This window comes from Rattus norvegicus, chromosome 6 (assembly GCF_036323735.1).
Source record: "Rattus norvegicus strain BN/NHsdMcwi chromosome 6, GRCr8, whole genome shotgun sequence".
NCBI lineage: Eukaryota > Metazoa > Chordata > Mammalia > Rodentia > Muridae > Rattus > Rattus norvegicus.
In genome coordinates, this window is record NC_086024.1 from 101,679,785 (window position 1) to 101,693,570 (window position 13,786).

General features: G+C 41.5%; 1 protein-coding gene across 4 annotated transcripts in view; it reads left to right on the forward strand.

The window, feature by feature from the left end:
- The first annotated feature begins 2,569 nt into the window (after positions 1-2,569).
- The window catches only part of Fut8 (fucosyltransferase 8), a 227,431-nt gene continuing 216,214 nt past the window's right edge, over positions 2,570-13,786 (forward strand). Inside the window, exon 1 of one of the 4 annotated variants that reach the window (NM_001002289.2) lies at positions 2,570-2,664. The gene's annotated coding sequence lies outside the window, so the exon portion shown is untranslated. Of the gene's footprint in view, positions 2,665-3,503; positions 3,693-3,986; positions 4,041-13,786 lie in introns of those variants that run through there. The other 3 variants (NM_001412189.1, XM_039112660.2, XM_063262247.1) reach the window with 3 other exon arrangements.

The window sequence follows — 13,786 nt, forward strand, 5'->3', positions numbered from 1 at the left end:
GTTACACCTTCGCTATTATTTTTATTATAGGCGTAGTAAAATGGTAGTAAATTTCAAACTAGTTTCTACATGAATGTTCCCAACTTAGGAAGTGTGATAGCATTCAAGTTCATTAACTTTGATCTAGCTAATCTCTCAATAAAATGGCCATTCATGTACTTCACTTTCATTTCGGTATTTCCCATTATCTAGGAGTTGACTCCTTCTCACCTCACATCCAAGACTCCACAGTTCTAGCTGATGACTAAGAACTGACCGAGGCTGAACCACAGACAAAACTAATGAGCTGCTAGGGCCATCTAGTTCTTAGTGTAACAGGTGATGGAGAATGTTCCGAAGGTTTTTTTTTTTTTTTTTTTTTTTTTTGGTTTTTTTAAAATTTTTTAAAAAAAATTTTTCTTGTGCTGAACCTGTCTGTGATTTTGAGGATAAATAAAGATAGGCTCCTGACTTCATTTCGTAAGGGAGCAGTGAGGGATGAGGTGACATACCATCTTGTGTTAATGCAAATCACAAACTGGGGATTAGAGTCGCAAGTGAGCAGCTGGAGTGAGAAAAGAGAGTGTGAGGAGTTTCAGCCGCAGAGTGGGAGGCTGCAGACTGTAGAGGAAACGCCCTCAAAAGGTGTGCTTTCTGTGAGTGATGTGTACAACCCTTTAGGGACACTCTCCTAGAAACTTAACATGGCCAGAGGGAGATTTGAGTTACAGAGTCCTTTTGGAGAGAAGATAGTTAAAAATACATTTCTTTTTTCTTTACAGTGTTGGAGGTTGAATCTAGGGCTTGTAGTATGCTAGACAAACTGAGCCTTCCTTCCCATTTTTATTTTTGAATCAATTAGTCACTATTATTCTTTGAGACAGGGTTTTGCTATGTATCTGAGGATGGCACTGAACTCACTTGATAGTCCAGGCTAGACTATAACTTAGAACAATCCTTTGGTCTCGGATCCCCCCTCCCCCCATGCTGGGCTTGTATATGCACACACTGATTGATTTAAGACTGTAGTTTTGAAAGAGGCCTACATTTTTCAGAAGTTCATTACTGGTCTATAGCTGGATGTGTAAAGATTCATTTCTGCATGGCCGTTGCTTAGCTGACACTTCTAGTTCTGGGATGGTAGCTACATCTTGGGCATATCCTAGAAGGAGCTTTGAGAACAGTGTACTGTCACACTGAGCAGAGATCAGAATTGCTGAAGAACTACTTTCTCCCTGTATTTTAGAGTCATCAGTTTGGTGCTTTCTTACATACTATGCTGTCCTATAAAGATGGACCAAGTTCTTCACAAAATTTCTAGTGGGTTTTTTTTTTTTAAATAGGAAGTAGGTAGGATGCTTTGATTCCTAGAGTTTTAATATTTCTTAGGGGAAAATTAAAGCCAGAATAAAGGAGCAGAGAGTTTGAGGCACACATAAAGCTTTGACTGTGGAGATCTTCAAGTACTGCAAATGGTAACATATGTTAATTATCTAGAAATGTTTGTTATTTTCCCCTTGAAAACATTCAAGTCACACATACTTGTTAAAGTATTTATTTATTTATTTATTTATTTTTTTTCCTCGGAGCTGGGGATCGAACCCAGGGCCTTGCGCCTGCTAGGCAAGCGCTCTACCGCTGAGCTAAATCCCCAACCCTTAAAGTATTTTTTAAATGCTATGTTTAAGCCCCAAAGTAAACATTCCACCCCTGACTCCTAAAACTGTCGTAGGCTGTGGGTGCAGCCCAGGAGAAAATGCATCCTTTGCAAGCACATACTCACACAGAAGGAAAAATAATTCAGATTTTTGACTGTTGAAACTTTAGCCCTTAACCCATCTAAGTACAGTATAAACCTAAATTTTGTTTATTTCCAACAGAGTACACGACTCATACTCAGAACTGAGAGTCTCCGGGAAGGTATCTACACAATTAAGAAGTGACTACTGATTTGCTGAATGATGACACCCAAGCTTTCTGGTTAGAACATAGTTCTGACTTCACCAGAGTTTGTGTGACCTTCAATAAGTCACTGTGTTTCCTCTAAGATACTTTATTTTGAAGTGACATTAACCCAGTCACAGGTCTGGAAAAGCTTCTCAGGTGAGGAGCTGCTGAAGGCACAGACATTCCCCCTCCCCCCCTTTTTTGAAAGCACTGTCCTTATCATTTTTAGAAACACAGTTCCTGCTCTAGGATAAATATTGGGAATTTATGGGCGCTATTAGTTAGATTGCATTCTTGGCAGGCTACGACCTCTTTAATGTCTTTTGTGTGTCTTTTAATTCTTAGCATATAAAAGGCCGGCCCTGTTAACTCAGATACGTTTCCAAGGTATTTACTAATATGTATCTGTGCTGAGAGGAATGAATAATTGTCTTGAGGGCAGCTTTTCTACTCAGCCACCCGTTTGAGTCCTCAGGTTTTGGGATCTGGATCCCCAGGCTACAGGGAAGAGTTCTGCACGGGAAGCTCATCTTCCAGCACTCTGATTGGCCAGTTCTCACTCCACTCACTGGTTTTCCCGCTCTGATTGGCCCCGGTGGCACCCGGCCGGCGACTACTTTGTGTGCCCTGGCGGCGCGGCTGGGTCCTCCCGCTTAGCTCGCCCTCTAGGACGGTCTGAGGTAGTCCTTCGGCCCACGGCTCAGCATCGCGGGCATCAGGATCCCCGAGTGCGAGCGGGTAGGAAACATCCCTGGGAAAAGCCTCTCCCTCTCTTCTCCGTACTCAATAAACTTCCGCCTCCAAAGGGCTGAGGCAGCCGCGGCTAGGAATGGCCGGGCTTCGAACTCAGGCTCGGCAGGGTTCTTTCTCTTCTGGTGGAGACAGAGCCAACGGGTAGCCAGAACGCCCCGATCCGCGGTGCCATTGTGTGCTCGAACCTTAGCGGATGTGCAGCAGAGAGTACCCTGAAACTAGCACAGAACGGGGTGCGCCTCTGGGCGGTGGGCCCCGCGGGCCAGGGCAGGCAGGGAGCGCTGGTCCCCTCAGCCTCCGACCCTCAGGCGGCTTTCGTCTGTGTAGACGAAAGCCCGAGCACTCGCGCTGCCGCTGTCCGGCTGGAGCTCGGGTCCCGCCGTGGCCGGTGGATGCTGCAGCCCCGCTGTCCACCCGCACAGAGGAAGGGGACGGGGAGGAGCCTGTGCACATGCCAGGGTCGCTGGTGGAGGCCGCGGCCGGCGCATGCGCGCCCTCCCCCAGAAGGCTGGGACGCCGAGGGGCGCGCGCCCCTCTCCGCGCGTGCACGCTCGCTCGCTAGCGCCGGCCCGAGGCTTCCCCGCCTGCGCTCCGGGTCGGAGCCACTCAGGCGCGTGCGCGCGTGGTCTCGGGCCGACCCGAGTGGCCGGGTTCTCTGAGCTCCAGGCCCCCGCCGCCCCCTCCCGGCTCCCAGCCAACCCGTCCTTCCCTTTCCTCACGGAATGGGTCCGGCGCTGCTCGGGGTCGCGCGCCCTGGACCCGGCTCGCGCTCGGTCTCGCGCTGTCAGCCGCTGCCTGGCTCGCGCCGCCTTGCGCTTTCCCTCAGTCAGTGGCGCCGAAGGCTCCGTTAAGCGGCGGCCGCGGTTCCTGTTTCCGTTTCTTCCTCTCCCTTCAGTCGGGAGTAGCATCCTCCACCCCAGCACCCCTCCCACTCTCCCGGCGCGGCCAGCTGCAGCTGAAGGCAGCGGCTGTGGCGACGGGGGACGGCGCCGATCGCCTCGCTCCCGCCGCGGGTAAGGGGGCGTTAGGGAGCCGGGCCCCGCGCGCCGGGGACTCCAGGACGGGGCGGGCGCGGGCTCTGCGGAGCCTGGGCTCGAGGCGCTCCTTCGTCCTCCCGCCGATCCCGGGCCTGTTGCTGCAACTGCTGCAGCTGCTGCTCAGCCAGCGGCCCCGGGAAAAGTGGGGAGGGAGCCTCCGGGACGCTCCGGCGTTGCCTTGGCCCCTTGGGTGAGGGGCGCCGCGGCGTCGGGCATCCCAGGACTCGTGGGATGGGGGCGGGGTGGGAGGTGTCCAACAGCGGATCTCTGCACCTATCGCTCCTTGTCCCCGCAGCTGGGTCCCCGTGGTCAGACCGTGGGAAGGTGGGTTCCTTTGCTTTGCTTTGCTGTGTGGGCTTCTCAGGCTGGAAATCGGAGTGAACCTGTCCAAAGATGCGTTCTGGCGAGTGGCTGAGGCAGGGCAGTTAATGGCCTGGGTACCTCGGTATCCCCTCCCTTTGATCTGCGAATGACAAGCTGGAGGCTTTGGAGTGTCTCAACTTATTTGGGAAGGTTAAATGAGTCACATCAGTTCAGCGGAGGTCTGTCCTGCTGGAGTTGAGGTGGTTTTTTCGGCAGCACCTGTTCTCTGGTTGTGGGCTTTGGAATCCTCTGAGACGTATTTCTTAAGTTAAATGGCATTGTCATGGTTAGGGTTTAGCACCCTGGTGAGCTTTTAGCGCTTTTCCTTAAACGTCGAGGCCTTGGAGAAAAGCAAGGAAAGTAATGTCTTTTCCTTCTTGTGTCTAATTTTGCACGTTACTTTTAAGAAAACGCAAGAAGGTGAGCCCAGGAAAGCCATATCCTCCCGTAGATCACTCAGAACTTAAAGGTTTCAGGGAACAAATGCAACGCAAGTTTTTATCAGTTTAAGAGTTAAATGTATCACAAGTCACTGACTTAACTTAGCCTTTGCTCGGTAGAAACTCTTAAGTAGGTTTTATTTTAGTTGCCTTTTCTTCCTGGGGTTAAGTGCTTATTTATTTTCTTGATTAAAGTTCTGTTATATACATACTTCTTTAAAGGATATATCATATATAAAGTATTTAAGGGGAGATAGTATATACTGAAGCAAAGGAATAAGATGCTTCTTTTCTTTAAGGCAACATAGTCTCTGACAGCTGTACGCCCCTGTACATTGCTGTCCTTATGAAATAAATCTTAATTATAAATACTATAGTATTTTAACACACATATAGCATTTGAAATTGCAGGCTGAGTAAAAATGTAGGGAACAAGAGATGACTAGGCTGTAAGCGTACAAAGGTGGTTTGGAGGTTGGGGTTTTCAGTTTGCTGTTAGAAATCGAGAATTCTGTTTGAGTTCAAGAGCTGAACAGCTGGAATAAAACTTACGTAGATTGCAGGAACGTGCAGAAATGTCTTTGATCAGATAGTTAATATGAAGTGTGTCTTGTGATCTACTAGGAGAGTGATTCAGAATAACTTGAATATGACATACTAAAGACTGTATTTTAAGGATTTTTTTTTTTAAATCTAAAAGTCATTTGAGGTTGTTTTCTCTGCAAATCAGCTGTATTTAATATGTATAGAACTGAGACCAAGACAATCATCCTGATTCTATAAAGTGGTCTTTAAAAAAAAAATTCTAGCTAATTTTTTCAAAGGAGTAACAATGCCCTCAAAAGTGATGAATTTTGAAATTTTCTAGTGGGTTACAAAATTTGTGTTTCTTTTTTCTTTTCTTTCCTTTTTTTTTTTTTAAATGCAGTTATTTTAGGTCGGTCTGGAGGGGGAGCTAGTGCCAAAGCAAAGTGTAGCTTAATAGCTGTTTGAACTTTGAAAACACCTAACCAGATTGGTATACAAATGTACCAGGAGAAGTGTACATTTTTTAATTAAAACACCAGGGGTATTGATGTGGACGTAGTAACTATACATAGTTATTTGTGGGGTGTGTAATTGGACATTAGAAATTAGTTTTAACAATCAATCATGAATAATAAAAGCAGGTGTTTAGGTTTTTTGAATTTTGTATATGAAACTCTGAAAATGTGTACTGAAACTTGAATATGTTGCAGCATTTTCTTAATCCTCTTGAGCAGTGTATTAAAAGTGAAGTGTGTTCCTGACCCTTTGCTCATATTGAATATCTTTGCCTTATGAAATCTATACTCCCAAAAAGGTAAAACAAAAAGCTAAAAAATGAAAAGCTCCAAGTAGAGTCTGGGAGAGGTAGGTATATTCACTGTGTAGTGAATTATCTCTGTCACAACGAGATAATTTTAGTAAAGACATGGCCCTTTAGGTAATTGGACAGCAGTGTCTCAAGGTCATTTTGCAGCCTATAGTATGATGTTGAATCTGTGTGAATATAGAATAGTTATTTTTGTCATGTGTGGCATTTTGTTTCATTTCTAAAGTATGTGTTTGATTTGTGTCTGATCATCACGTGCTCTTTAAATCTACACAAAGAAATTGATAATGATGTGTATTTAAAAATCATTAAAATATTTTTTGAGGATAGTGATGAACCTTTTGTTATTCACATTCTTAAGTAAATAGAACCTTACTAGTGCTAATTAAAAAATAGATTTCTTTCCATTCAGTGGTTGTTATTAATTTACTTTAAAAATTACATTTAGTAAAAGTATATTGGTTTAATTAAATGATGGACATGCACGTTTTATAGCATATTATAAATCTGGAGCTGCTTCACCTTACAAACACAGGGTTTTTTAAAAGTCAGTATGTTTTTTCCTTAAAAAAGGAAGCAAAAGCAAGATTGTGAACACCTGAAACTAAAGGCCTATGCTCTGTCTCAGTGCTGACCTTGTGCTTTCCAGATGAGTGTGATGGTAGGGAGCGTCTATACAGCACTCCCTTTGGCTCTCTTACTCTCTGGCTTATATTTCTCTACTACAGAGTAGACTGTGTGGCTGTTTGAATTGTTTTTAACTTGTAGCTCATTATAATGACAGTCAAAAGTGTTTAAAAGTAAACACACATTTACATCTGACTTTTAAGAAGCCTTAAAAAAAATCCCTAACAGCCTATAGAATTTATATAATACTGTACATTTTTAAAAATAGATTATGGGCCAATAGGGCCCTGCTATGGAATTGGGCCATGCATGTCAGTTTAAGAGTTATTCATGTATACTACAGAATAGTAATAAAATAATAATAGTAATAAAATAGTAATAAAAGGCTAATTTCATTTAAGTTGTTTGTCAGTTTTCTTTTGTGAGGCAGGGTCTCACTCTGTATCCCTGGTTGGCCTGGAAGCCACTAGATGTAGCTCAGGCTGGCCTTGAACTCATTCTGCTAAGTTCTGGGATTACAGGCATGGAACATTACGCTTTTCTTTTCCCCCAAGAAAACTTTATTAGCCAAAACCTAGTACATCACCAATGCATTACTACTTAAGACAATAATTCTTTGTAATGTTTTTTTTTTTTGTCAGAAAAATGACATCGTAAGGGGGAAATATCACTTAAACAAGATGTCAACTCTTACTAATACTGAGTAGTAGAATAAATTTGTCTAGAGTATAGACAGCATAAACTAATGGGCTGTGGGAATGTAGCTCAGTTGGTAGAGTGCTTGCCTAACACTCATGAAGTTTCAGGTTTGATCTTTATCACTTGCACTGCATAAATGGGATGTAGAGGTAAAGGAAGGATGGTTAGAAGTTTAAGACTAGCTAGGGATAGGAACATTGTCTTAGATCAACAGAGACAAGACCAGAAACAAACAAACAAAATCTCCTGATAAGTGAAACATAAACTACCAAACTAAATGCATGCCAGTGTTTACAAGTGAGTTGTTTTTATAATTTCTCTCTCTCTCTCTCTCTCTCTCTCTCTCTCTCTCTCTCTATCTATCTAATGCAATTGATAGTTAAATTTAGGTTATTGATAAGGATGGAATATGATTAATAGCTTCTCTACTAAATGCACTCTTTTGTTTGTCTTACTGTGGAGCTCAGCTGGCCTTAATTTTCTGTGATCCTTACACCAGTCTTCTGAGTGCTAGGATTACAGTCATGCTCTGTCTTTAGGGTGTATTTTTTTTTCTCTTAGGTTCATAGATTTTTCAGGCAAAACTTTAGTTGGTGTGTTAAATGGATTTGTTCTAACTTTTTTTTTCTTCCTTGTTTTTGTTTTTTGTTGAGGCAAAGACAAAAGACTAGAATACCAGTTTTGTAGCGTTTAACATTGTTAAGTGGAAATAACTGTGATTTCCTTTGATAAGGGTTATGGGATGGTGGGTATGTATCTTAGTGGTAGATGTGCTTAATGTCAAAAACAAAGAAAAAGGTAGTATGGCATTAGCAAGATTGCCAGTTGCTTTATTGTTTTACTTTAAAGCATGTCTCCTAATTTCCTGGAATCCTTCTCTTGTCTCATGCTATTTCCGTCTGTGTGTAGAGTTTCTGATTACAAGGAGTCGCTTTTTAAAGAAAATGAATTATTTATCTTTGCATACCTCATTGCAGTAATATACTGTAAAAAGGGAAATGGAACTGAGGAGATTCACTGAGGAGAACTCAGTCTAAAATGAACAACAGTGTTCTTTACTCATGGGAGTTCACAAGAAGTAAGTGCTGAATAGCTGGAGCCTTAATCACATAGGATCAGCTTGGTCAAGTTTGTCTGGCTGGGCATGTAGTAGCAAGTGGTCACCATTGTGGTGTCTCCTTTGAATGTTTCATTCATTCACAAATCAAATGTCAAAAGATTGTAATTTTGAGGAAAAAGACTCAAAATTAGCAAACACACGATAAATATTTTTTTTCTTTTTTAACTCGAGTTTTAGATTTTTCTTATTCTCTCAGAAAGCTTAACAAAATTCTAGGGCTTAAGGTGGCTATTGAAATTCTTGAGGTGGAAAAGTCCCTTCCTTGACCTTGGTAAATTGATTCTCAGTAGCTTCAGGAGTAAATAACCCTGACTTCCTCCTCTTACAGAATTACAGCTATCTTGGCCTTTGTTATTCAAATATTAGCACAGCTTCACACTGTATGTAGGGTGTCAGGTTGGGTATAAAGAAGGATACATGTTACTTTTAATTTGTAAGTATTCCAAGAACACTCATGTTCTCCAAGCTAAGTAAGTATGTCTACTAAAAACGGCCAAATGATGAACTAAAGAAACCTGCTACTATACAGTCAAGAGCAGCTCCTCTTAACCCAAAAGATGCTATTAGTGCTTAACTATAGTGACACAAAGATATGATGGAAATGAAATCAACAAAAATGTCCATTTTGTAACGGAGTTAGAGGACCAGGTGTCAGGTCAGGTATCAGGGAAGACTAGTTCCTGTGACATCTGTAACTATAGAGGATTAGAGCCATGCAGATAAACGATAAGTAATGGTGTTATCAAGAATTGTGTGCAGATTTACCCAGTATATGTTTGTGCAATTTCTATTATTGTCTGCTTCCATTGCAAGTGAAAGATTAGAAAACAAGCTACCTGTTTTGGGATCTGGAAAGGGAGAAGGGCTTGATGTATAGAAAAAAGCTTGCTTGTTTATTTAGGGTCTTGCTTTGTAGTCTAAGTACAAAGAAGATAAACTCGTGATCTCCTTACCTTTGCCTCCTGCCTCCCTAGTGCTTTGCTTGGTGCTTGTACTACTGGTATGCACCACTGCACCCAGCTATTAATTTTAAAAAGTTTAAAAAAAGGGGAAAATTTCTTCAAGTTTTATTGAGATATAATTGGCAAATAAAATATATTTAAAGTATACTATATGTGTGTGGGTGTGTATCTTGTGAAAAGACTAGTACAGTAAACTGACATGTCATGTCAGATAACAACTTGTTTATAGTGTAAGACCATTTATGATTTCTTTCAGCAGACGTTAGGTGTGCATGACAGTGATACTGACTATATTCACCAAGTGTGCATTAAAACTCTAGACTGTATTTGTCCTGCAGAAGCCATGCTACAGTGGGACTTTGTGCCCTTCAGCCAGCATCTCTCCATTTCTCCTTTGCTCCGAGTCCCTGGTAACCACTGTATGTTTTCTGCTTCTGTGAGTTTGCCTTTTAAAAATCTCCACATACAGATGAGGTCACCATGCAGTGCTTGCTTCTCTGTACTCTGCTTGTTTCACTTTGTGCACTGTTCTCCATGTTCATCTCAGCATTGCAGAGGAGGCAGAACTCTAGTTAATCTTTTAGTGTTTCTTACCCCTCAATCTGGGCCTGAGATTTAGCATAAACTGGATGAACAGAAGAAACACATATAAATTTATTCAATGTAAGTCTTGTATACCGACTTTCCTCATAAGGAACGGAAGACACAGCAACAGAGTGGAAGGCTTAAGTGGTCAGTTTGAGGTTGTGAAAAAGGAGTTAAGTTGTATGGGGCGGCATAATAAGTAAGAGGTCTTTTAATAAACTTTGTATACAGTTCTCTTGGTTTCAACTTTCCAACTTTGGTAAGTATGTCACCTTGCCCTTTTAGTACAGGAAAGGAGTTTTTCACTTGCGAGTTTCATCTTCTGCTTTTCAGAATGTTTTTTTTTTCCCCCCCACTGGCTGCGTTTAAAGTGCCTTTTAACTCATAATTGCCAATATACTACTAAAATGATCTATTTATAGATAGGGTTTCCTTTTTAAAGTTTTTTAAAATTAATTTTTATTTATTTATGTTTGTGCATAAGATGTCTATAGAAGCCAGAAGAAGGCATTAGATTCCTTGGAGCTAGAGTTACAGGCAGTAGTGTGCTGTTTAGTGTGGGTGTTGGGGCTGAGACAGGAGGGCCAGCGAGACCCTGCTCCAAAATAAATAAATAGCTGAGTGAATGAATGTACAACCTGGGAACACGCAGATTTAAAGCAGTTGTGAAAATCTGCTTCACTGTTGCTGTACCTCATTCTCCTTGCTCCTTTCTTTTTCCTTTCCCATCTCCCCTTTTCCTTGCTCCTTTTCTCTCTGCTTTGTATTCTAGGCTGGCCTTGAACTTGCAACCCTCCTATCCCACTTAGCCTTCCTGAGCCTCTTGAGTGCTGGACCCCTTTTAGTATTTTGAGCTTGAGAGGAAATCAGAAGAGATGTGATGATGGTTCCATTTCTAAATGTGTGAGCCTGGGTAAACCTTTTTCCTCTTGGGCCTCTGGTTTTGTCTATGAAGTGAGTCATTTTCTTTGACTGTATCTTAATTCTGTAACTGCTGTCCTTAAGTATAATCCTATTCTGAGTAATATTTAAAAAAAAAATGAGGCCTTGCCTGCTATAGTCTTAAAGTTTGTATGCCCCTAAAATCACATGCTGCCACGTTGAAACCTGTCCCCTACATTCATGGTACTAGGAGTTGTGTGGACTTTTGGGATTACTGCCAAGGGAACCTATTCCTTCTTCTCACTAGAGACTTTGATGGGCTGGCAGGATGGCTCAAAGGGTACAAGTGCTTGCTTTATAAGCCTGAGTTTAAATTGGGGGAGGGAATAGACTAATTCCTGAAAGTTATCCTCTGACTTCCACATGTGTGCCTTGATTCACCCCTGCTTGCACTTGCACACATTGAATATCATATAAATAGTAATAATAATAATAATAGTAATAATAATAATAATAATAATAATAATCCATCTGTGTAACAGAGCAAGCACTCACCAGACATCAGATCTGAGCCTTGATATTGGATTTTTTTAAAAAAATATTTATTTATGTATGTGAGCACACTGTAGCTGTCTTCAGACACAAGAAGAGGACATCGGATTCCATTACAGATGGTTGTGAGCCACCATGTGGTTGCTGGGAATCGAACTCAGGACCTCTGGAAGAGCAGTCAGTGCTCTTAACCGCTGAGCCATCTCTCCAGCCCCATTGGATTTTTTTTTTATTACCCTGAACTGGTAGCAGTGCATTTCTATTCTTCATGAATTACTCAGGATCAAATATTTTGTTATAGCATCCTGAATAGACTGAGACATGTTGTAAAAGAGAATTCAGCAGTGAATAAATTTGAGGCTGCTTGGGATAACCATGATGGGCAATTAAACATTTTTGTAGGTATTATTTTAGTTCATGTGTATAACTCTGAGAACAGTTAGCAAACCCCCTTCTTTTTCCTCTCTTTCCCCTCCCCCTCTTTCCTTTTGAGATAGGGCTTTTGGCCCAGTTTGGCCTTATCCCTACTCCTCCTACCTTGCTCCTGAGTGCTGGGATTGCAGGTGTTTACCACCATGCTTGAGAATGGGGATACTCTGGTTGTGAAGATGAGAAAATACTGCTTTAATTTTTCCTTTGGGGGTAAAAGGCAGGATAGAAGAATTTTAGCTTTACTCTGTGCCAACCTGGGCTCAAGGAGTCAGGTGGGATTGAACTGTTTAAACAAACAAATAAACAAACAAACAGACAAACATACATAGCTATTGCTGGGGAAACAGACCTAGAGGCAGAGCTGATAGGTAACCATCTGGAAAAAAAACTGTTTATATAGGTGATTAAAATATAGGAGTGTATATGCACGTTTATGTATGTATGCAAGTGTGTCTATAATGGGAGTGAAAACAGACTTGAGTAGGCTGGTGTCAGGTATGTGCCAAAGAGCTAATATGCATTTTGTGTGCAAAATGACAAAGAGAGGACATTGAATAACAACTAGTGAAATTTAAAGATCAGAGGTGCTGTAACTATTTTCAGATAGTTAGTAATTTGACTTAGAAACCCTTAGGACTGTTTGTATATCTACAGTAGTTGAGAATATGACTATAAAATTATTGAAATTTATTTTGACCCAACATTGTAGAATACATGAGTGGTAACCCACAGAGCACACCTGTGGAGGAGGGGATATAGTTATATCTTAATGACAGTGTTGTTAGAGCAGCATAAGAAAAATCGTTTCATGTGTTATAGTCATACTTTTTACTCAGAAGTATTATTTCTAAATTAGGCAAGGCACTTTATGATAACCAGAAATATCCCCAAATCAAAACAAATCAAAACAATATTTAATGTATGAAGATTTGTCACTTCTGACAGAATTATAAAAACCATGTTAAGATTCTTAAGCAGTTGAAAAAGTTGGCTCCTGATGATTTTAGCAGTGACAGCATTCTAGGAATAAGTGCTGTGCCTCCTAAAGGGATGTTCTTCCTAGCATATGGTATGCCATACGTGTTTTAAAATGACCTACTGAAGTGAATACACATAAAGTGTTTACTCACTGTGTAATCAGAAAATGTCACTGTAAAAGTCCAGACCCTATTCTATAATTTTCAGGCCTTCAACATAACAAAGACCCCCTGCGAATAGTCATGATTCCAGGCCTGTAATTCCAGCAGATGGGAGACTGAGTCAGGATGGTTGAGTGCCAGGCCAATCTTTTTCTACATAGTGAGAGCCAAGGGCTAGGAATACTACAGAAATCACAGAACATTTGTCTAGAATACAAAGGCCATTAACTGAGTTTAACCCTCAGCACAGAAGAGAAAGACCTATCTTATTTTCCCAGGGAAGTTTTATTTTCAGTAGTAATAAATGCGTAACTATTGTGTTATGGCCATTTCTAAATTTATGATTCTTGTTCTTGATATATTTCTCCCAAATACTTGTTACAATAGAAGTTGTTAATTAAACATTTTGTTTTGTTTTTGAGACAGTGTCTCACTATGTAACCAGTGTAGCCCCTAAAACCTTAATCTTGCCTCAGCTTCCCAAATGCTGGGATTATAGGCATGCCTCACCATACCCAGATCTGTCAAGTTCCTCCTTTCTTTATCCTGCCCCTCTCTAGCTTTTTGATTTTGTTTGCTTATTTTGACAGGGTCTCACTACTGTAGCGTAGGCTGGCCTCGCTGGCCTGGGATTCTCTATGTAGACCAAACTGGTTTTGAACTCCCAAAGTTATCTCTGTTTCTGCCTTTTAAGTGCTGAGTTTAAAGGCATGAACCATCATGCCAGCATCTTCCTTCTTATCACAGACTGGCCTTAGACTTACTATGTAGGAGAGGATAAAAAAATTGCCCAGAACTGCTGAGTTCTGAGTGTTGAGATTACTCTTATATGCCAAGAGTAATTTGTATGCCAAGCTCATTTTATGACACCAAGCCCAGTTTTTGTGGTACTGGGATGGAACCAAGGGCTTTGTG